The 22,554-nt window shown below is 44.8% G+C and overlaps 2 long non-coding RNA genes across 2 annotated transcripts in view; one reads left to right on the top strand and one right to left on the bottom strand.

Moving 5' to 3' along the window:
* LOC144827055 (uncharacterized) overlaps positions 1 to 22,554 on the top strand; it is a 732,152-nt gene that overhangs the window by 597,511 nt on the left and 112,087 nt on the right. The gene's annotated exons all lie outside the window — the stretch shown is intronic.
* LOC144827054 (uncharacterized) overlaps positions 1 to 22,554 on the bottom strand; it is a 527,350-nt gene that overhangs the window by 429,325 nt on the left and 75,471 nt on the right. The window lies entirely within an intron of this gene.

Below are 22,554 nucleotides of genomic sequence, written 5' to 3'. Positions count from 1 at the left end.
GGACATAACCAAAGTCTTACTCAGGTTAATTTTTAAATGTTTTCCGTCATAAATCTAGTAAAATTGTCCATCAGGGACTGTAATCCGTTCGCTGTCCTTGAAATTAGGACAGCATCATCGACGTACAATATTAGGAGTGTTGCCCGCTTACCGATCATTGGGACATCTCCCCCCAAATTCTGTAGTAAAATATCAACGCCATTTATATGAAGTGAAAACAGAAGAGGTGCAAGTGTGCAGCCTTGTCTTATTCCATGTGTAATATTAAAGTGCTTTTTGCATTCCCCATGTATTCCATAACGTATCTTTGCGGACAGACGAGCATAGATTTTAGATAAGAAACTAATAATATCCTCCGGGGCTCCCATCCCTCCCAACGTCTCCCATAAAATGCACTTGACAAATCTACAAAGCAAAGGTGCAAGTATCCTTCCCTAGCGAAGGTGTATTTTCCTATTATTGTTGTAATACTTTATTCGATATAATCATATCATAAAAGTACAAACATTCAAGTTAATGGCATACATGATAAAAATGTACAATTCATAAGATAAAAACCAATAAAAATATTATTTACACTTTTAAAACAACTCTGATAGCGGTACTAAAGTGCAACAACGGTAATATACATATGGGCTTTCTGTACATGCAGGATCTATACTTTATTAGTATTTAGCAATCTGGTGCGAGTGAGCCATGCACTTGATAGGTACTTTGCAACTCCGCATACAACAAATAAAGATGTTGTATCGGTTAAGAGAATGCGGAGGGCGACCCTAAAATCTCTAACCCCCAACTCCCTGCATACTGGCTTCAACCATCGCGATCTCGCCCTCTTGTATGCTTTGCAACCAAACAGAAAGTGTGGTAGGGATTCGGTCTCACATGGAGAGCTTGGACAGGTGCCATTTGAGACCCGTGTTCCTTTCCATCCCCTAATAAATTTGTTAAGGGGTAGTGTCCCATACCTCATTTAAAAAAAATGGATCTGTCTTTTGGTATTTGGATGAAATCTAATAATGGTTCAAACCTCCTAGTGGGCTTATGCTCCAAAAATTGAGTGGTTAGAGCTTCCAATTTTGTACTCTTCTGTTCCTCAGTGTGTACCCACTCCCAGTAGATTTTCTTAACAACTTGCTTTGGAGGAGGGGACTGTGAGGTCCAGGATTCAGCCAATCCCAGCTTCATGGCCATTTGCCTCAATTTGTTTAGCCACTGGATCTTATTCGCACTATTCAAGGCTATCAGTTCGTCCATCACCAGGGCGTAATTTGCTAGTTCTGGGGTCCTTCTCAGGCGCACCCAGAACAGCACAGGGCGAAGGAGTACTATGTCTAAAATCGAGCGTTTGCCCATATCATGAAAAAGGGGCTTCAATGGGGTTGAGATAGGAACGGCAACTAAGTCCCTTATAAACTTATTCTCTGCTCTAGCCAGAATGGTGAAATTTTCGCAGCCCCACAGTTCCAACCCATAGACTGCGGAGGACAGCACCTTCCCTTCATATACAGCTAGAGCCCGGGCTATAGGCCTGCTGACTGACATACGCTGACTCCTCAGACTGGCTCCCGAGACTCTCTTGAGGTTTAGCAGCATCTTGGCAACATGGGAGTTCCATTTCATTCTATTGTTAATCCTGATTCCCAGGTAGTCAAAATCCTCCACCACCTCAAGAGGCGACCCATTAAGGGTGATATTAATTTTCTTTGCTTTTTTTGAAGGGGGCAGCACCATTAACTTGGTTTTGGATGTATTAATGGTCAGCCTGCGTTCATCGCAAAATAGACTGAATCTGTCCAGTAGTTTCTGCAGCCCCAATAGGGGTTTTGGACAACAGGAGGGTGTCATCTGCGAAGAGGAGGGTTGGTGTTTTCTCCCCCGCCAGGACAGGGGCATCGGCATTGTCCTCCCTCAAATGGTCTACCACCCCATTGATAAAGAGGGAGAACAATGTCGGGGCCATTACACAGCCCTGGCGTACCCCCCTATCCACAGGCACCCTCCCTGTTAGCTGTCTCTGATTCCGCCATCTAATTCTAGCATAATTATCTTCGTGAAGTTTAACTATAAACTCCAGGAGGTAACGCGGGAACCCCATTTCCAGCAGCACCCTCCAGAGTTTATCACGAGGCACCAAATGAAAGGCCCTTTTGAGGTCTATGAAGGCCAGATATAAATTCCCCTTCATAATGGTTACTGATTTCTAGTATATTGCCCAAAACCTGAAAACCTGGTCCATAGTACCCACATTCTGGCGGAAACCCGCCTGGAAGTGGGACAGTATATTCCCCTCCTCTAGCCACATACCTACTCTATTTATAATGATCCTGCCAATTATTTTCTGAGCAGCGTCGATTAAACTAATCGGCCTGTAGTTGGCAGGGTCCTCCCTATCGCCTTTCTTATGGATATTAACAACTTCAGTGCCCCTCCACGAGTCAGGGACCATGAAGGATCCATGAAGGATTCTATTCATTAGAGGAGCAATAAAATCAGACCACAGCTTAGGGTCATGTATGTATAGATCGCCCGGTAACCCATCCGGGCCTGCCGCTTTAGAGGGGGGTTATGCTCCTGATAGCATCAGAAACTTCTCGGTCTACAAATTGTTCTACAGGTGTAAGTTCCTCATTAATAAAGTCATTTTGTACCCTCCATAATTGAACTAAATCATCTTCGCCACAATACAGATTTGAAAAATGGGAATGCCATTGTTGCTCAGTTATATGGTTAGGGAGGGGCTCTACTCCTCTCCTGTCAAGTTTGTTTATCAAGTTCCAAAACAGGGTAGAGTTCTTCGAACTGGCAGCAATCTTAAGTTGTTGCCAATATTCTTCCTCCCAGTCCTTCTTTGCACTTTTAATGCAATCGCTATATTCCCTTCTAGCCGTCCTAACTGCTATAGCGTCCTTTCTCCTAATGGCGTTTGCTATAGCCCTTCTCTTTTCCCTACAACCTGTTGTATACCATAGGGTGCCACTTTTTGGTGGATTCTTCTTCCTTGGTCCACTAGTATCTCTTATTGTGAAGAATTAACCAATTTTCTCTATTAGACTCTAGTAGGAGTCTATAAAATTCCGACTTTGTTCGGTTGACTGGGCGGAGGTATGGGATAGGAGTTCCCTAGTTTCTGCCTCTACTAGTTCTTTAATACGGATCAAAATATCTTCTTGGCACATCACCCTGTTCCACTTTAATCTGCGTTTGCAATTAGATGGAACTACTTCTTTTGTGATCATAAGTGGGCCATTTAATGCTTCCCTCTCATTACCCCATCTTATTTCCATGCAAAGTGGATTATGATTGCTATCCTGTGACTGTCTGACTTCCATGTCAACTAGTCTGTTCCAGGAACCGGTATCGAGCAGAATGTAATCAATACGGGATGGACAACTAAATCTGTTATAGGTCATCATACCATTTGGGTCTGAGGTTGTCCTACCGTTCAGGGTACGTAGGTTATATTCTAGTGTTAGGGAATTTATTTGGATCGCTCTTGGCGTCCATTTTCTGATTGGCGCTATGGTTAGAGGCGGGATGGACTGTCTAGAATCCTCTTCGTTAAGTCCCAGGAGATCTTCTTTACTTAAGGGTTCATATGTATAGTTAAAATCTCCCCCTACAATAATGCTAGGCAATGGGGGGATACCTGCTAGCGCCACCTCGAGTAAGGCTATAGTGGGTGAAGTTTGACCTCCTGGGGAACCTATAGCATAAACATTAAACAGCTCCATCGAGCTTCCAATATAGGAGCCCTTAGTGGAGATATGTAGTATGTCCTGCGACTGTAAAGTATGCGCAGTAAGTGCCCAATTCAAAGCCACACTAAACCATACGTGCAGTCCTCCCGATGGGCGACCTCTCCCTGAACTAATTGCCGGAATAAAGTGGGTGGAATATCCGCATTTATATAGGGGAGACATGCTCCATGTTTCCTGGAACATACAGATGTCGAACGTATCTATGAATTCTTTCCATTCTGGATTTGCCATATTTTTATGACGCCCAGCTATGTTCCAGGAAAGCAATTTAATCATGTTTGTGTTTGTAACCCTCTCTGTGTGAACTACTTCTGAAGCTAGTCTTCCAACTGCTGTTGTTAGGGGATATTGAGCGTTGACCACTTCATTAGACCTTTCTTCCCCCCGAGGAACAACCTCATCATTAATCTTTATAGCCTATCTATAAGGCTTGTGGTGAAATTGGTCTGACGTTCGGGCTTCCACATATTGTGTGTTTGTGTTACACTATTCAGATAGTTATCCTTTAATGGTCAGTCTATGTTGTTTAGACCCGATGCGTCCTCGGGCCTAGATTTAGACCATAGAGGTGCGTGTCTGATTTGTATGTTACAATTCCTAGGGGGGCATGTCCTATACTGTAGGGCTACTAGGTTCTCTGCAATTGCTGTGTTACCAAACTATATCTCAATACAGTCTGTTGATGAACTAGGCAAGGAAATTCTTTTAACATTAAACATATCCTCCATAATGACTGATCTGCGCAATGGCTTTATTGCGTATGAATTCACTGTTCTCATAAGTGTTAGCAGCTCCAAGCTTGGTGACCCCGGTCATGTAGACAATACCACAAGGGGATCTGTATGGTGTGTTTATCTGTTTGTTACTCCAATTAGTTGTTTCAGCCATGTCACTATAATATTTATTATCCCCCTGCAGGACCCTGCATTGTGATATTGACCCCCTCAATTTTGCTACTTCGGCATATGAGCCCGAGGTGTTTTGCCTGGCGGGTATTTTAGCTAGGGGGTTATGAGCTGGGATTTTGGGTCGGAACTCTACTACAGTTTTGGAGACACATAATGGGGCTGTTCGTGTATTGGGTTTAGATAGGGCCGCTCCTGCTGTTTGGTTTGGTGGGGCCGATCGCAAGATAGGGGCTTCCTTTTACCGGGTTGGACACTAACACTGGGTGTAGAGTGTTTGTTATGTGTAGTTCCTCCCGTTTTGTAAAGTCCATCATGAATTTCTTAATAATAGATATATATCCCTTACCAGGCTTTCCATTTTCATCATGATTAAATTATTAAAATTCAAACATCTGGAGCATTCACCTGGACTATTCACAGCCTCCACAGTCCCCCCCAGCCCTTGTGATAAGATCTCACTTAATTCCCTTGATTCCCATTCCAACACTGAAAAGCGATTAGTACAAGTGATGCCCATTTCACATGCAATCACCTGCGAGGACCTGTCTATATTCCCAGTTGATATAGCTGGAAGTTCGGCATTAGCACTCATGTTTGCCCCTCTTAATGCCTCTGTAACATTTACCTCAATGGGGCTAGCAGGGTTAGACTGCATATCATCTACTGAGCACTTGGATTTTGATCTTTTAGAAAAAATAGCTAGGATCACTTTGCTCTTTATCTGCAGTAAACCGTCGACCAGGGGATCAGGGTTATCCACATTTCTTAAGGTAGGAGCCGTCAATAGAATGTCCTCACAATCTTCAACAATAGATTCGATGCTTGACATAACACCATTAGCGGCAGCATGTAGCGACTTTTTGACTTCTTCCTTTTTTTGTTGTAATGGCAAGGGCACCCCCCCCCTCCATTACCTTCCTTTTACCCATTGCTAGCTACAACTTTCCCTGGTAAATGGGATAATATCCAACAACTCGAAGGTGGCCCAACACCATCTTGTGTATCAGGGAACAGTCAACTTGACGAATGAGCACAGTACCTTTTTTTTTTTGATATGGGTGGTTCAAGTTCTCACATGTAAGGGGCGGGGCCCTGCCCTGCCTCGATCTGCCTAGGACGGCTGCAGACGGCCCCACCCTTGTCCCGGTCTTCTCCCGGCGCGCTCCCGTGCGCGTACCGTGGGACGAGGTTCCAAGGGATCCTTTATGCGCCTCCTGGTGCTTCCGTGTGATGTCTGCGGCGTCCTGGCCTCTAGTGGGGCTGCTGGGAGGTGTAGTCACAGGAGTGGAAGGGGCCCGGCGGAGCCAAGCCTGGCCGGAGGAGGGAGCGGAGTAAAGCCTGACCCACAGGTGCTGCTACAGGAATGCGGGGCTCGGCGGAGCCAAGCCCGGCCAAGATGATGAAGCAGGGCAATGCCCGGCCCTCAGGAGCGAGTACAAGCAACAGGTAAAGTTCCCCCGGACTAAGCACCAAGGAAGCCTTTATGCGCGTCCTGGCGCTTCCGTGTGACGTCCACGGCGTCCTGGCCGCTAGTGGGGCTGCTGGGAGGTGTAGTCACAGGAGTGGAAGGGGCTCGGCGGAGCCAAGCGCGGCCGGAGGAGCGAGTGGAGCAAAGCCCGGCCCACAAGTGCTGCCACAGGAATGCGGGGCTCGGCGGGGCCAAGCCCAGCCAAGATGATGAAGCAGAGCAATGCCCGTGCCTCAGGAGTGAGTACAAGCAACAGGTAAAGTTCCCCCCGGACTCGGCACCAAGGGAGCCTTCATGCTCCTCCTGGTGCTTCCGTGTGACGTCCGCGGCGTCCTGGCCGCTAGTGGGGCTGCTGGGAGGTGTAGTCACAGGAGTGGAGGGGGCCCGGCGGAGCCAAGCCCGGCCGGAGGAGCGAGCGGAGCAAAGCCCGGCCCACAGGTGCTGCCACAGGAATGCGGGGCTCGGCGGAGCCAAGCCCGGCCAAGATGATGAAGCAGAGCAATGCCAGGTCCTCAGGAGCGAGTACAAGCAGCAGGTAAAGTTCCCCCCGGACTCAGCACCAAGTGAGCCTTTATGTGCCTCCTGGCGCTTCCGTGTGACGTCCGCAGTGCCCTGGCCGCTAGTGGGGCTGCTGGGAGATGTAGTCACAGGAGTGGAAGGGGCCCGGCGGTGCCAAGCCCGGCCGGAGGAGTAAGCGGAGCAAAGCCCGGCCCACAGGTGCTGCCACAGGAATGCGGGGCTCGGCGCAGCCAAGCCCGGCCAAGATGATGAAGCAGAGCAATGCCCGGCCCTCAGGAGCAAGTACAAGCAACAGGTAAAGTTCCCCTATTAGTTCTAAGTTCAGAAACTGTTCGACCTCCCCAACACCTCGTCTGAAGCCATACTGAGCTACAGATAAGATGTTCTTTTCTTCTACCCATTGCTCTAGGCTGGCCAACAGCATTCTTGCCATTACTTTAGAAGTAGAGTCAAGCAAAGGTATTGGGCAATAGCAATTGGCACTACTCCTATTCCACTTTTTGAAAATGGGGACTATCAGACTCTCTGCCCAAGTGGCAGGTACCACCCCATCAATTGTTGCATTAAAAAATTTGTCCACAACGGGTACCCAAAAATCCATATTAGATTTAAATATATCAATTGGGACTCCGTCGGGGCCAGCCGCTTTGCCACTAGCGCTATTCTTAAGGGCTGTTACAATTTCATCTTGACTGATACTCCCTATTTTGGTGTTTTTTAAGATTATGACGGATTTATCCTCTTTATTTAAAAAACCCTGATCAGTTTCATAAAAAATTGCTTCAAAGTGGATTAACCAATCCGCTGGGGTCACTACCATATCAATTTTTACTGATTGGACATCTTTAAAGAAAGGTTGATCCAATGTTTTCCAAAAAAGGGCCGAATCTTTAAGATCGGCAGCTTTGATCAGATTCTCCCAATCATTATCCCTAATCTCCGAGTTTCTTCGGGTAAGGGCTTCTTTATATGACTTCCGTAGGATACTGTCCTCCTCCATATTACGCCAGATGTTTTTATTGCAGACTTTAAATCTCTATTTAATCTAGAGCATTGATTATCAAACCATCTTGGGGAATGAGAAACATCTGTTTTAGGATTCTTTCGCAAATTATCAGAAATTGCAGTAGAAATACTTTAAAAAGCCTTAACTATGTCCATACTATTGGAGGAATTATCAGGGCAGGTTAAAACATGATCATTAATTTTTAATAGGATCCTATTTGTAAAAGCTTCTGGGTCAACGGCAGCCCATTTGATTGAGATCCCATTCTCGCCCTGTGTCTTTATATCCATAGCATGGGTACTTGCTTCCGGTTGTTTTAAAAAGGGAGATTTTAAGGTTATCAGCACAGGATGATGATCATTCAATAAACTTGGGGAGACAAAAAATTCAGCTATTAGGGACCGAAGGCTTATTGAGGTGATAAAGTGATCAATACATGAGGATGATCTTACTCCTTCAAAGGTGTAAATATTACCCCTATCCTCACGTCCGCTCCTTTTATAGCCCTACCTGCCTTTGAGGGGATAGCATTTGTTGAAATCGTCTTAAACCCGTTTACGATTAAATTATCTGTGAGCCAAGTCTCTTGTAATAAAACCACATCGCAGAGTTGGATGCTTGTAAGCCAATTTACATCCTGCAGTTTATGCCTAGCCCCAGCAACATTCCATGTCATTATATGGAGGCATTCGTTCTGATGATAGCTAGAAGGATCCGTCTCAACTTCTGTGACAGACCCTTTCTTGCAACTATCAGTGCTAGCCTCCCTAGCTTTAGTTATCTGACTCATACTCCTCCCTGCATAGTTTAATGTATCTAGCTGGGTAGGCAAGTTAATCGCAGGAGAAGAGGGAGACCGAACGATGATGTTCTCCAACAGTGGGGGACTTAGAGGTTGTAGTCAATCACAACCATCTAGACCGGACAATGTGGCAAATCTGTTAACTAGATTTAGAAAGGGTGGTCTCTTGGTAGGACCCTACAGTGCTCTCCGGTAAATCCGGTTGACCACCCTTTCCAAATAAAATAGCGTCTATAAAAAAACCCTAATGGCAAAAGTGAGATCTTACTGAAATGATCCTCTAAATTAATACTCCCTATACGGTCCAGCAGAAATCTCACAACCTGCTCGTTATTAAAGTTGGCAACTATGCAGTCCCCTCTCAAGTCCTTCCTAGAATGTCCTATCCAAGCATAACATCTAGCCATGATCATCTGATTACAGATGTTCTAATCCCAAACCCCGACATGCTCCAATTTAGTTGTGAGCCAGTACATAGTTTTGGCCATCAGCTGATCTGTAGTTTCTAACTGTCCTTCCTGTGAAACTGGGGTATTCCGCAAGATCACTGCCAAAGGGGCAGCAGCTGGAGGAAGATGCAAGACCTGAGAGCCCTCCAAGGCTAGACTATTATCCACACCCTCAAACGTCTGCTGCGGTTTTCGACGCTGAGGCCCCGATATCAAGCTTGGTGCTTCATCACCCACAGTCCCCACACATGGACCACTTTCCTCCCCTTCCTGACTACAAAAGCTAGCCTGAGTAGGGCCACTAAGATTAACCCCTTGCTCAACCCTTTTAACACCCACATGCACTAAACCAACATCATGATTACCCACAACATCCTCATTCATCCCAGGTACCGACGATGTTGAGGGTATTTGCCTCGCTACGAGAGATTTAGGAGGAATGGAGTTCCCAAGTACCACGTTGCTTAGCTCATTAGATGTATTAACCATTAACCTATTTCTAGAGGCTAAAAAACCCTCTAGGTTAGAAAGGTAATTCATAACCTTCAGTTCAAAATCGGTTAATCCTTCCTCAATTTTAGAGAGCCTATGCATTATTGGAGACAGAGATGATGCAATTAAATTACCCAATTTGGACCACATAACATCATTGACTTTGTCAGGGGAATCGCCTAGAAGATCTAAAGTCGAGTCCGGTGGCAAACTTGGCTGTGAAAACACCGTTGTTAGAGATGGCGATGCTACAGTTTCTCCATTTTTATTAATCTTTTTAATTTTTGCCAGTTTGTCTCTGTGGGCCCCCTCCCCGCTTCCTCTTTTGTGAAGAGTCTGAGGGTACGGCAGAGGAGTTAGTTTTACCATGAGGTCCAGATCTTGTAGCAATACTTGGGGGTGGACTGCTTCGGGTATTTACAGTAACCGTCTCAACCAGTTCAACAGATGGCGTAATATTATGTGTTCCCTGTCCGCCTTGTTTTTCCGATGGTTCATTTTGAGACAATCCAGGGTCACTTACTATGACGGGAGAATCAGGAACTGCAACCAAGGAGCAATCAGGGGTACGAGCACAAGCCAGGGCGCCCAGAGAGGATCGTTTAGCTGTTTGTAGATCAAGAGACTCACGACGCTCTGTCAGTGCTATCTCCTGAGCAAGGACAGAGATGGCTCTAATTAAAAACTGATCCAAAGTCCCCACCACGCTGCCAGAGGGCTGTGCAGATCTTCCCTTGCCCTCACGCCAATTCATCCTCACTAAGCTTCTGAAATGATGGGAGGTCAAAAAAACAACTTAATAAATTCCACCTTCCCAATTAATAACACTTTTCCCTAGACCAACCGTATGTCAAATTGAAATGACCTTCTGATTATGACTGGCTTTTGTGAGTGAGCCTGGCCTCATCCGGTCTCTAACGGGCTCAAACAGGCCCGCCCTTGGCCTGGCCCGCGCCCGCTAAGAGGGAGCCGCAAGCACCTTTATGCGCCTCCGGGTGCGAGAGAATGGCGGCGGCGCCTCCTGGCGGGGTAATCAGGCAAAGCAGTGTGGGCTCTGAAGTCCAGTAAAGCGGTTCCTGCGAAGCGGGAGCCGCGAGCACCTTTATGCACCTCCGGGTGCGAGAGAATGGCGGCGGCGCCTCTTGGCGCGGTAATCAGGCAAAGCAGCGTGGGCTCTAAAGTCCAGTAAATGTACTCACATAGAAATCTACATGCTAGTCAATCTTTTCTAAGTCTACACATATACTTTATGCACAGTAGCACTAGGGTTTCCTTACTCTTCATTTTCTTTTGAGAATCCCATTTTTCCTTGAACATGTTTAAATGTTTGGAAATATTGTGAAGCAAGTGGAAGAAGTAACATTTGAAAAACATGTTTCACTGTTGAGTAATCTCATCTATGCCATCTCTGAAATTCCTTCCTATTCCCACTCTGGAAATAAAATTTATTCCACCTCTTGTTAGAAGTGTATCTTAAATTGTTCCCCGAGTGGTGATCGGCAGAGAAAGTGTTTGTGGACAGTTACAAACTCACAAGTTTGCAGGCACACGTAAACTTTGTAAGGCAATAAAGCCCTTAAAATTTCTCTACATACCCACATAAAAATATTTATTCACATAGATATCTGTAAGTTTTTAAATCTTTTTCCAAGTGTACACATGTACTTTGTGCGCATTAGCACTTTGTCTTTCTTGGAATTGAGATAAATGTATGCCATATAGACCAGGCCATTACATAGCCATATTTGTGATGGATAGGTACACATATTTCCAAGATAAAATGCAATGTAGTTCTCTTTGAGTTACACATTTGTAATATAGTGCTTAATCTGAAAGGCACTTAGTGTTAAAGGAATAATGATAATATGGTACTCTTAATGATGGATAAATTAACATGAACTTTTTCAATACAACATGACGTGAGCATCGATGACACCATCAAGACCATGCACACAATCCACTCAGGCTCTCCGTCAGACCCATTCCCGCATCACGCCTTCAACAGAGCAAGCAGCTTCATCGCACCCCACCTGCGCAACGTCATCAATCTCTCCCTCGAGACCGCTACCTTCCCAGAGATCTGGAAGCACGCCGAGAACAACGACCTAATCAAATAAGCATTTGCAATGCAATAGGTCTCGCATTAGGAAAGTTTGAGCTATTGGTATTGTAAATGACAAATTTTGTATTCATGTGTTGGTTTTGAAAATAGCTAAATTAATAGCTTTGTCATTTACAATGGCAATAGTTTTAGCTTTCGCAAATGTGACACCTATAGCATTTGTAATGCAATATGTGCTGTATTTACGTGACTTAGATGTATTGAAATTACAAATAACAAAGGCATTTTTTTAAAAAAATAATTAATACTTAAATAAAAGTTATTGTAATTTATAATGGCAATAGCTTAAACTTGTGTAAATAACTTGTGAAGAATATGTTTGTGACATTTGTAACATTTGTAATAAAGCTTGAAACATGGAGAGAACATATTTGAACCAGTTGTTGTTGAATGGTTGCACAGATTGATGCTGTGTTAGCGCATAGTGATGTTGCGGTATCCCTGAGTGATGATGCATCAGGGGGGTGCTGAGTGATGCGGTGGTGATGCGATAGATAGAGTGAGTGCGATAGATAGATAGAGGGAGGGCAATAGATAAAGGGAGGGAGGGCAATAGATAGAAGCAGGGAGGGTGATAGTGGGAGGGCGATAGACAGATAGATAGAGGGAGGGCGATAGATAGATATTTTATTTATTTATAAAGTTTTATATTGCGCGAACTGGACAATGGATAGAGTGAGGTTGATAGATAGAGTGAGGTCGATAGATAGATAGAGTGAGGGTGATAGATAGATAGAGGGCGATAGATAGAGTGAGGGCGATAGAGAGAGTGAGGGCGATAGAGAGAGTGAGGGCGATAGATAGATAGATAGATAGATAGATAGATAGATAGATAGATAGATAGATAGATAGATAGATAGATAGAGGCAGGGCGATAGATAGATATTTTATTTATTTATAAAGTTTTATATTGCGCGAACTGGACAATGGATAGAGTGAGGTTGATAGATAGAGTGAGGTCGATAGATAGATAGAGTGAGGGTGATAGATAGATAGAGGGCGATAGATAGATAGAGGGCGATATATAGAGTGAGGGCGAAAGATAGATAGAGTGAAGGCGATAGACAGATAGAGTGAGGGCAACAGATCGATAGTGAGGGCAATAGATAGAGTGAGGGTGATAGATAGAGTGAGGGTGATAGATAGAGTGAGGGCGATAGAGTGAGAGAGATAGATAGATAGATAGAGTGAGGGGGATAGAGTGAGGCAGATAGATAGATAGATAGATAGATAGATAGATAGATAGATAGATAGATAGATAGATAGAGTGAGGTTGATGGAGAGAGGGGTGTGTAGAGAGAGAGGTGTAGAGATAGAGAGGGGTGTAGAGATAGGGGTGTAGAGAGAGAGAGGGGTGTAGAGAGAGAGAGGGGTGTACAGAGAGTGGGGTATAGAGAGAGGGCTGTAGAGAGAGTGGGGTGCAGAGAGAGTAGGGTGCAGAGAGAGTGGGGTGCAGAGAGAGTGGGTGCAGATAGAGTGTGGTGCAGAGAGAGTGTGGTGCAGAGAGAGTGTGGTGCAGAGAGAGTGTGGTGCAGAGAGAGTGGGGTGCATAGAGAGGGCTGTAGAGGAAGGGGTGTAGAGAGAGGGGTGCAGAGAGAGGGGTGCAGAGAGAGGGGTGCAGAGAGGGGGTGTAGAGAGAGGGGTGTAGAGAGAGAGGGGTGTAGAAAGAGGGTATAGAGAGAGAGTGGTGTAGAGATAGGGGGGTGTAGAGAGAGAGGGGTGTAGAGAGAAAGGGGTGTAGAGAGAAAGGGGTGTAGAGAGAGGGGGCAGAGAGGCGAGCAGAGAGAGAGGGGGTGTAGAGAGAGAGGGGTGTAGAGAGAGAGAGGGGTGTAGAGAGAGAGGGTGTAGAGAGAGAGAGAGGGGTGTAGAGAGAGAGAGAGAGGGGGGTGTAGAGAGAGAGGGGTGTAAAGAGAGAGGGTGTAGACAGAGGGGTGTAGAGAGAGGGGTGTAGAGAGCTGTGCCCCTGGGTGTCAATTTGACACTAAAAAGGGTGATAACAGTGAGTCAGGGGGTGGTGGGGCATTCAAAGGTTATGGAGCAGACACAAGGGAAAAAATCTCATACTGTGGGTCAATGTGACACTAAGAAGGGTGCTAACATTGGGCCCTGGGGGTCAATGACACACTAAGAAGTTTGCTAACAGTGGGTCATGGGGGGGGGGGCGGGGTATTCAAAGGATTGAAGCAGACATCCTTATAAAAGTGATAAAAATAGCACGTATCACTGGCGTCAATTTATATTTAAATCAAGATAAGGAAAACTGACAAGTGTGTAATACGTCCCGTGTTCAGTTTGCACACCTAATCATTAATAATAATAATATGTGTAGTGCTTGCTCTCATAACACTACCAGTAGTAGCGGTCACTGTTGCCCAAAATAATGGTACTTCTTTTATAGGCTTGAGGGAGATGAAAGGCAGAGCAAGAGTAGGGAGGATACATATGAACCCAAGACGTGCAGGTTGCACACTGATTTCAGTAGTGAGCTCTTAACGCGCTGAGCTAGATTTTGAGCCATTGGGCTTCCCTGCTCCATCATTTGAAGCGAGTTAAGCTGGATGCTTTCCATGTTATGTGCGTACGAGTAGATTTGCACTGCCTGTAACTACTGCATGAATAGGGATGCTGCTCGTCCCTTTCAAGCTGTTTGCGCTTGTTTTAAACACTTTACGTTCGTATGAGCTGATTTGCACGGTCCGTACCTTTCGTCCGCCTTATTAATAAGAAAAAAGCAGGTATGGCATTACGTGTCCTAGCGCATATACAGACAAACATGCAGAAATAATGAGTGCATGCAATAATAGCACATTAAAGGTAAACGGTTGGCTTTGCCGACAAAGAGAAGCGCTGTCACGCTGTTCCCATCCCAACTCCCAGTGGCTGGCGAGTTAAGAGGTGAAGGGGAGGAGGAGGGCATTGACTAATGGCAGCAAATGGGTCCGCGCTATATAAAAACGCATAAAATAAATAAATAAAAGGAAGGTAGTGATTCCTAATGGTGAGTGTAGGAGGGAGCCTTGTGACAGATGTTGAGAGCCTTAAAAAGCTGAATTGATTTGGGTAGGCAAAGATTTAAGTGGAAACGTATTTAAGAGTATGTGCGGAAGGGAATGAGATAACAAGCTCTGATGCTCTGAAGTCTGATGCCTAGGCACAGACAAATGGTGGTGCACGATGTGCACGAGGGGGGAGGGGGAGCGGCAGCCTTTGATGTCTGATGCCGAGGCACAGACAAATGGTGGTGTGTTATGTGGCTGACGTGCACGCGCCTGTCTCACATGAACTGTATGGGATCCGCAGCCGTTTTGGTAGACTTTTCTTTTCCACTTACTATAATTCTCGCCAGCAATGCGCAAGCGCATTGGCAGGCGAGACCTAAAAACCTAAGGCAGACCCAAGAGACCTCAAGATCTTCCGGCCCATCTCTCTGCTCCCCTTCCCAGCCAAGGTCATCGAGAAAGCCGTCAACAGGCAGCTAACCCGATACCTCGAAGAAAACAGAATCCGGACCCTTCCCAGTCAGGGTTCCGCAGCAACCACAGCACAGAGACTGCCCTCATCGCCGCCACCGACGACATCAGGACCCTGCTGGACAATGGCGAGACCACAGCACTCATCCTCCTAGACCTTTCTGCCGCCTTCGACACCGTCTGCCATCGCACACTACGCGCACGCCTCCACGCCGCAGGGATCCAAGACAAGGCTCTGGATTGGATCACCTCCTTCCTCTCCTGCAGAACCCAGAGCGTCCGCCTCCCCCATTCCATTCCAAAGCCTCCGAGATCATCTGCGGTGTACCCCAGGGATCCTCCCTCAGCCCGACGCTGTTCAACATTTACATGGTTCCGCTCGCACACGTAGCACGACCTCAACATAATCTCCTACGCCGACGACACTCAGCTGATCCTCTCCCTCACCAAGGACCCCATCACCGCCAAAGCCAACCTCCACGAAGGAATGAAGGCCGTCACCGACTGGATGAAGACCAGCCGTCTGAAGCTGAACTCGGACAAGACGGAGGTCCTCATCCTCAGCTCCAACCCTTCAGCTGGGACGACTCCTGGTGGTTGACGGCACTGGGGGCAGCCCCGACACCCACGGACCACGCACGCAAGCTGGGAATCATCCACCACTCAACGCTGTCAATGACCAAGCAAGTCAACGCCAGCTCCTCCTCCTGCTTCAACACCCTCTGCATGCTCTGCAAGATCTACGGATGGATCCCGACAGATGCAAGAAAGACAGTCACCCAGGCCCTCGTCAGCAGCAGACTCGATTACGGAAACGCCCTCTACATGGGAGCCCCGACCAAGCTCATCAAATGACTACAACGTATCCAAAATGCCTCAGCACAACTGATCCTTGACGTACCACGCAACGGTCACATCACTCCCCACCTGAGAAACCTGCACTGGCTCCCCGTCAACAAGAGGATATCCTTCAAGCTCCTCATCCACGCACACAAGGCACTCCACAAGACCGGCCTCAACAGACGGCTCTCCTTCTACTACCTTAACCACCAGCTCCGCTCAGCCGACCTCTCACTCGCCATCATCCCGCGCATCCAAAGAACAACCACCGGTGAGAGACCCGTCTCCCACCTCGCCGCCAAGACATGGAATACCCTCCCACCGAACCTACGACAGACCCAAGACCTGCTGACCTTCAGGAGGGTACTTAAGACCTGGTTGTTCGATCAGTAGCGCCCCCCCAGCGCCTTCAGACCCTCACAGGTATGTAGTACGCATTACAAATGATTGATTGATTGATTGATTGATGTGACTCTGTGATAGAAGAAGCACACATGTCCAAAATGCACCAAAATGTGGTCCTCATTGTGTTGGATAAAAACACACAATTGTGACACACATCTTTATACAATCCTCATTGTGATGGGAAAAACACTAATCTCTGTAATAGGCAGCATAATATTTCTTGTGATAGATAAAGGCACACAAACCTGTTGTACAGAATTTAATATGGTTCTTAGTTACACCACTGCCTATCGGACCATAGGTCACATTTAAATAGGAGCTATTGTAAAGCACCAAAGAGCACAATCTTGTGACACACAGTATGAAATGGTTTTCAGTGTCCAGAACAAACGTTCATATGCTTGAAACATATAAAGTCGTGGCAGTGTGTATTACACGTTTAAAATATCAACACAAAACTGTAACATGCGTCATGATGTGCTCCTTTTTGCAATGGATAAAAGCTCACATGCTATACACATGGTCACATGAATTGCATAACACGATGCAGTCTTCATTGTGATGGATGAAAATATGTGTGAGATGTTGTTTTCAGAGTGAGGTGTTATAGCGCAGAGTTAAAACACGCACTGTGATGTAATTCATATTCATTGACAACAGAGGGGACCAGTCTCTCACAGGAATGCACATGCAATGAGGAACAGGTTTGTTTCTATTAGGTATCTTAAGACATCTAGTGCTTGATGCACATGATGAACTCAAATGAATTTGTAGCTGTGTCACAGGGTCGAGGATGACTTATTGGAGGAGATTCCATACTCCCCGGTGACTAGGGTGAATGAGGCACTCTTCCTCTGTGTGCAGGCTTTTTCTCCGGTCTGTCCCTTTAAGGAACAAGACTCTGACACCCAAGAAGAAGGCGGTCAGCAAGTCCGGATGACGTCTCTGCCCCTTACCAATGGGAAGAGAGAGCCCCGCTGATGAAAGCGGAAATGGATGTTGGAACGGATGCTGAGGAAGAAGTGAGACCTGAAGAACGCAGAGAGAGCCAGGTGAACCAGAGCGCTTGGAGGAGAAATGGGACCTCATCGCCTGCAACAAGTGGGGAAGTAACCCCTGCAGAGGAGGAGTCGCCAGGAGGCCAACCGTTTCACGCTTCGCTCTGCCACGCTCTAGGAGGAATGTGACTGAACAAGATACAGTCCGGCTGCGGGCTGCTCACGGGCACTGGGCTGGAAGGCAGCAAAGTAAGTAGAGGGCACACCTCTGCTAAACCGATGGGTTAACCGGACTACACTTGGTGGTGGTGGCTTCTTTGAGTGTGGTGATAGTCCCTGCACTGGCCCTCTACACTTCTACATATTGTCGATGTCCCGACGTTCACCGGTGGTTTTCTTATTTTCTTACCGAGGGACATACAAGTCCATGACTGACCTGGTGGCCTCATAAGAGGAAGAACGGAAGCAGTATTCATACCTAACCTCTACTAGCTGTGTAAACAGATGCACTAGGACTTGAAAAATAAAAACATATTCAAACCATACCTAATAAAAGGGATAAAAGAACCAAGTCGCACGTTGATTCCTACCGGGGCTTAACCCCTTCCTTGACAACCCGGTGACAAAAATATAATGTAATATAATCCTATTTGTGATTGAAAGAAGTTTATTCTTGGCAACAGTAGTTTAGATAATAGCACAACTTTGCAACAGACCCAGTGGCATGGTCATTGCTGTGATGGGAAAAAGCTAAGATATGTAATACACAACATTACACGGTCCTCGTTGTGATGAATAGCAAAAACCATTTGTGACACACACTACAATGTGATCCCAAGTAAAATAATAGTAGCACACTTATATAACACAAAAAAAAACCTGTAACACTCAAAACTAAGGTCATTATGCAGGAAATGAGCAATCTACTGGCATGATTGGGATTGTGACCCTGATGTGATACAAATAGCAACATACCTTAAGGCTTCTAGATCCTCTTCAATTCACAATACAAAGTGCTATATTTATTGTCATTGATTATTAGTGTGCTTGGATTACACGAGCATGCTGTTTTTTTAATTTGCAAAGGTTCTCTTGATTATTCTTAATATGCTTCTGCAGTAGCAGTATTTCATTATTTCTCATTTTCTTTTGAGAACATAATTTTTTCTTGAATAAGCATAAATGTAAAAAAAATGTGAACTATGTAGAATCAAGTAGAAGTAGTTAAATATTTCCTTTCTGCATGCATATTTGCCTGTTGAGTGATCCCTTCATCTATGCCATCTCCAATTTTTATTCTGATTCCTTCCGCTTCCCACTCTGAAACCCCATTATTCCGGCACTTATTAGAAGTGAATCTCAGATTGTTCCCTGGGTGGGAATGGGCTGAAGAAATGTTTGTGGACAGTTACAAAGTAACACATTTGCAGGCACACAAGTACTTTGCAGAGCACTAAAGCCCATGAAGATCACTATCCACACACACACAAATATTTACTCACATACAATAGTCGTCTTTTTCAAATTGTAGATGTATATTTGTGCATATTAGCCCTTGGGCTATTCAGTACTGGAGATAAATGCTTTTCTCTTGACCAGGCCTATATATAGCCGTCATTGTGATGGATAAGTGTCCACATTTCTATGATACAATACAATGTAATTTTATTTAGTTCCATAAGATCCATAAGATCATACACATTGGTAATATACAGCATTATGTTATAGGAGCTTTCTGTTAAAGTAATAAGTGATAATACTAAATCACATTAATGTGGTACTTTTTACGATGTCTAAAATAACATGAACCTGTTCAGTACAACATGATATTACTGCGATAGAAGCAGCACACATGTCTAGAATGGGCCAAAATGTGGTCCTCACTGCGTTTGATAAAAGACACAATTGTGACACACATCTTGATACGGTCCTCATTGTGATGAATAAAAGCACTTACCTCTGTAATAGGCTCCATAATAGTTCCTGTGTCAGATAAAGGCACACAACATTAGCCCTAGGGCCTTTTTGTGATGGAGATAAATTCATGTCCTATGTAACAGGTCTGTATAGAGCCATAATTGTGATGGATAAGTGGATAAGTACACACATTTCCAAGATAAAATACAATGTAGTTTTTTTAAGCTACCCAAGATGATGCACCCTACAAAAACACAGCATAATGTTAAAGCAGCTTACTGTTCAAGGAGCTTTCTGTTAAAGGAATATGCAATAACACTAAATCACATTAATGTAGTGTTTTAATGATAGCTACATTAACATGAACTTGATCAATGCAACATGGTATGACTCTGTGATAGAAGAAGCACACAAGCCTAAAATACACTAAAATGTGGTCCTCATTGTGTTGGATAAAAACACACAATTGTGACACAAAACTTGATATGGTCCTCCTTGTGATGGAGAAAAAAAACAACCATAGTAATAGGCAGCATATTTCCTCTGGCAGACAAAGGCACTCAAACCTGTCTCACACAATTTAATATGGTCCTCAGTTTAACCCTTAAAGTGAACATAGGCTGAGGGAGAGGGGGGTGAATACCACTGAGGAGTTGCCTGCGGGGTGCATGACATGAGACCTGGCCTGTATTCCTCACGAGTCTCGTAATATGCTGCTCAATATGCTACATGTACTTCCTTGTTTTCAGATGTTGTCCTATTCCGTGATGCGCCATAATGAGTCAGTCGATCCGTATACAACTGTTTTTAATGATGCCTGCGTGGGGGGTTTTGTCTTTTGTATTTTACAAAATTGGAAATAAAGTTTAAAAAACAAAAAGAAAAAGTGAACATAGGAGCATAATCTCAAAATCTCAACACAATTCTGTAACATGCGCCATGATGTGCCCTTTTACTGCAATACATAAAAGCTCACATGCTATACACATGGTCACATGAATATTCACCTACCATGATGTAGTCCTCATTCTGATGGATAAAAACATGCACTTGATTTTTTTCTTTCAGAGTGCAGTGTAATAGCACACAGAGTTAAAACCTGCAGTGTGATGCTGTAATGAGTTTGATGGACTACAATTCATAAACAATTCATATTTACCGACAACATAGGGAACCAGTCTCTCACTGGAATGCAGTCTTAATGAGGAACAGGTCTGTTTCTATGAAGTATCTTAAGGCAGCCTTATGATGGTATGCAAGCACATCACAAATTCTCGTCAATGAATTACAAATGAAGAGGTAAACCATCAGGCAGTTTTAGTGCACTGAATGATATTGCCCTCTTGGTGATGGTTAAAGCATGCATCTTTGTAAAACAGTGCATGAGATTGTCCTCTGTTATACATAGATACTGTCTCATATTACTAACAGACAGCATGATGTGCTACTTAATGTGATGTATCAAGGCAAACAATCTTGTAACACTTCAAGGCATCTAGTGATCATTGTACTTAATAAACCACATTAAATTGTAATATACTATGTAATATAATCCTATATGTGATGGAAAGAAGTTCATTCTTGGTAACAGTAGTTTAGATAATAGCACAACTCTGCAACAGGCCTAGTGGTATCGTCCTCGCAGTGCTAGGAAAAAGCTCAGATATGTAACACACAATATCATACGGTCCTCGTTGCGATGGATAAAAACAAACAATTGTGATGCACACCAAGACTTGATTCAAAGTATAATAGTAGCTCACTTATAATAGGCAGCATATTTCCTCTGGCAGATGAAGGCACTCAAACCTGTCTCACTCAATTTAATATGGTCCTCAGTTCCACCCTTCACTGCTCCACTTTCAAACTCTACGATCCTAATGACATCACCAAAACATTAGCAACCACCAAACTCAACAACCATTTCAATGACCCAGTCCCCTCAAGTTGCCTTCCCCACATCTACCAAGTCATCTCCCCTCTCTGGACCAAAATCATCAACGCCTCGCTAGTGCAAGGGCACATACAGGACTGCCTAAAAACAGGCCAGGTCACCCCTATACTAAAGAAACCAACAGCTAACTCTTCCGACCCCAAACAAATTCGGCCCATAACCAACATTCCCATGCTAGCCAAGGTCCTGGAAAAATGTGTTCAACAACAACTGAACCAACACATCACGGACTTCAACCTTCTGAACACCCACCGATCGGGTTTCAGACCCGGCCATAGCACAGAAACAGCCATTTTACAAATAGTGGACGACGAAAAAAATCTAAAAAGACTGGAAAATAGGCTCAGTCCTTCAATGGTTCAAATCCTTTCTGGAAAACAGAACGCATTCTTTCATGGTGAACTAAAATCTATCGTGCTCCTCACCGAACCCTCTGGGTGTACCACAAGGCTCTACCCTATCCCCCACCCTATTCAACCTATATGTCGAACCGCTAACCAAACTACTACAGCAGGCAAACATAGCCTACCACATGTACGCGGATGACACTCAACTCTACATCAAGATCTCCTCCATTGAAGACATAATATCAATGAACATGGCACTCAAAAAGACCGTCCACTGGCTAACAACCAACTTCCTCAAGCTAAACTCACAAAAAACAGAATTTCTTCTAATCTCCCCCCTAATAATTCCCAGGAGAAAAAGGAATGGTTCAAGTTGATCACTGCACTTAACTGCATGCCAACTCTGGTCGACTCCACCAAATCACTTGGAATTACACTTGATAAGAACCTTAAAATGCAAGCACATATCAACCTGTTAGCTAAAAACGCAAGCTTTCACCTCAACTATCTCAGGAAAATGAAACCTTTCATCGAGAACCCGGACCTCAAAACTGCTGTTTAGTCCTTAGTCATATCAAGGCTGGAGTACGGATGCACCACCCTCGTGGGACTTCCCAAAATCTCAACCGCCCCATTAAAAGCCTGTATCAATGCCGCAGCTAGACTCCTAACAGGATCCAGAAAATTTTACCACATATCACCACACCTGAAAACACTCAACTGGCTTCCCTTTGAAGCTAGAATCCACCTAAAAATGGGATGCATCACTCACAAAGCACTTCACCACAATACTCCCCCGTACCTATCGTAAAAACTGACCTTATCTGGAGGATTCAGACGTTCTAGGAGTGCTAACAATCTACTCCTGAAACCCTCATGCTTCAGAAAGAAAAAAAACCCTGACAGAGCATTCTCCGGAGCAGCATCAAGAATATGGTCTTGCTTCCTCCCCACATCAGAAAAATCTCCTCTACTTTTCTGTTAAAAAAAGAAGCAAAATCATTCCTTATGTGTTCAATTCCTCCCATAAACTATCACATGGACCTTTTCCAGATGTACTCCGTATAGTTGCCCCCTCTTTCCCTCGAAAGACACC

Source organism: Lissotriton helveticus, chromosome 4_1, assembly GCF_964261635.1.
Source record: "Lissotriton helveticus chromosome 4_1, aLisHel1.1, whole genome shotgun sequence".
NCBI classification, from domain to species: domain Eukaryota; kingdom Metazoa; phylum Chordata; class Amphibia; order Caudata; family Salamandridae; genus Lissotriton; species Lissotriton helveticus.
Note: the sequence above shows the minus strand (reverse complement) of the source record. Positions and strands in the feature narration are given on the sequence as shown.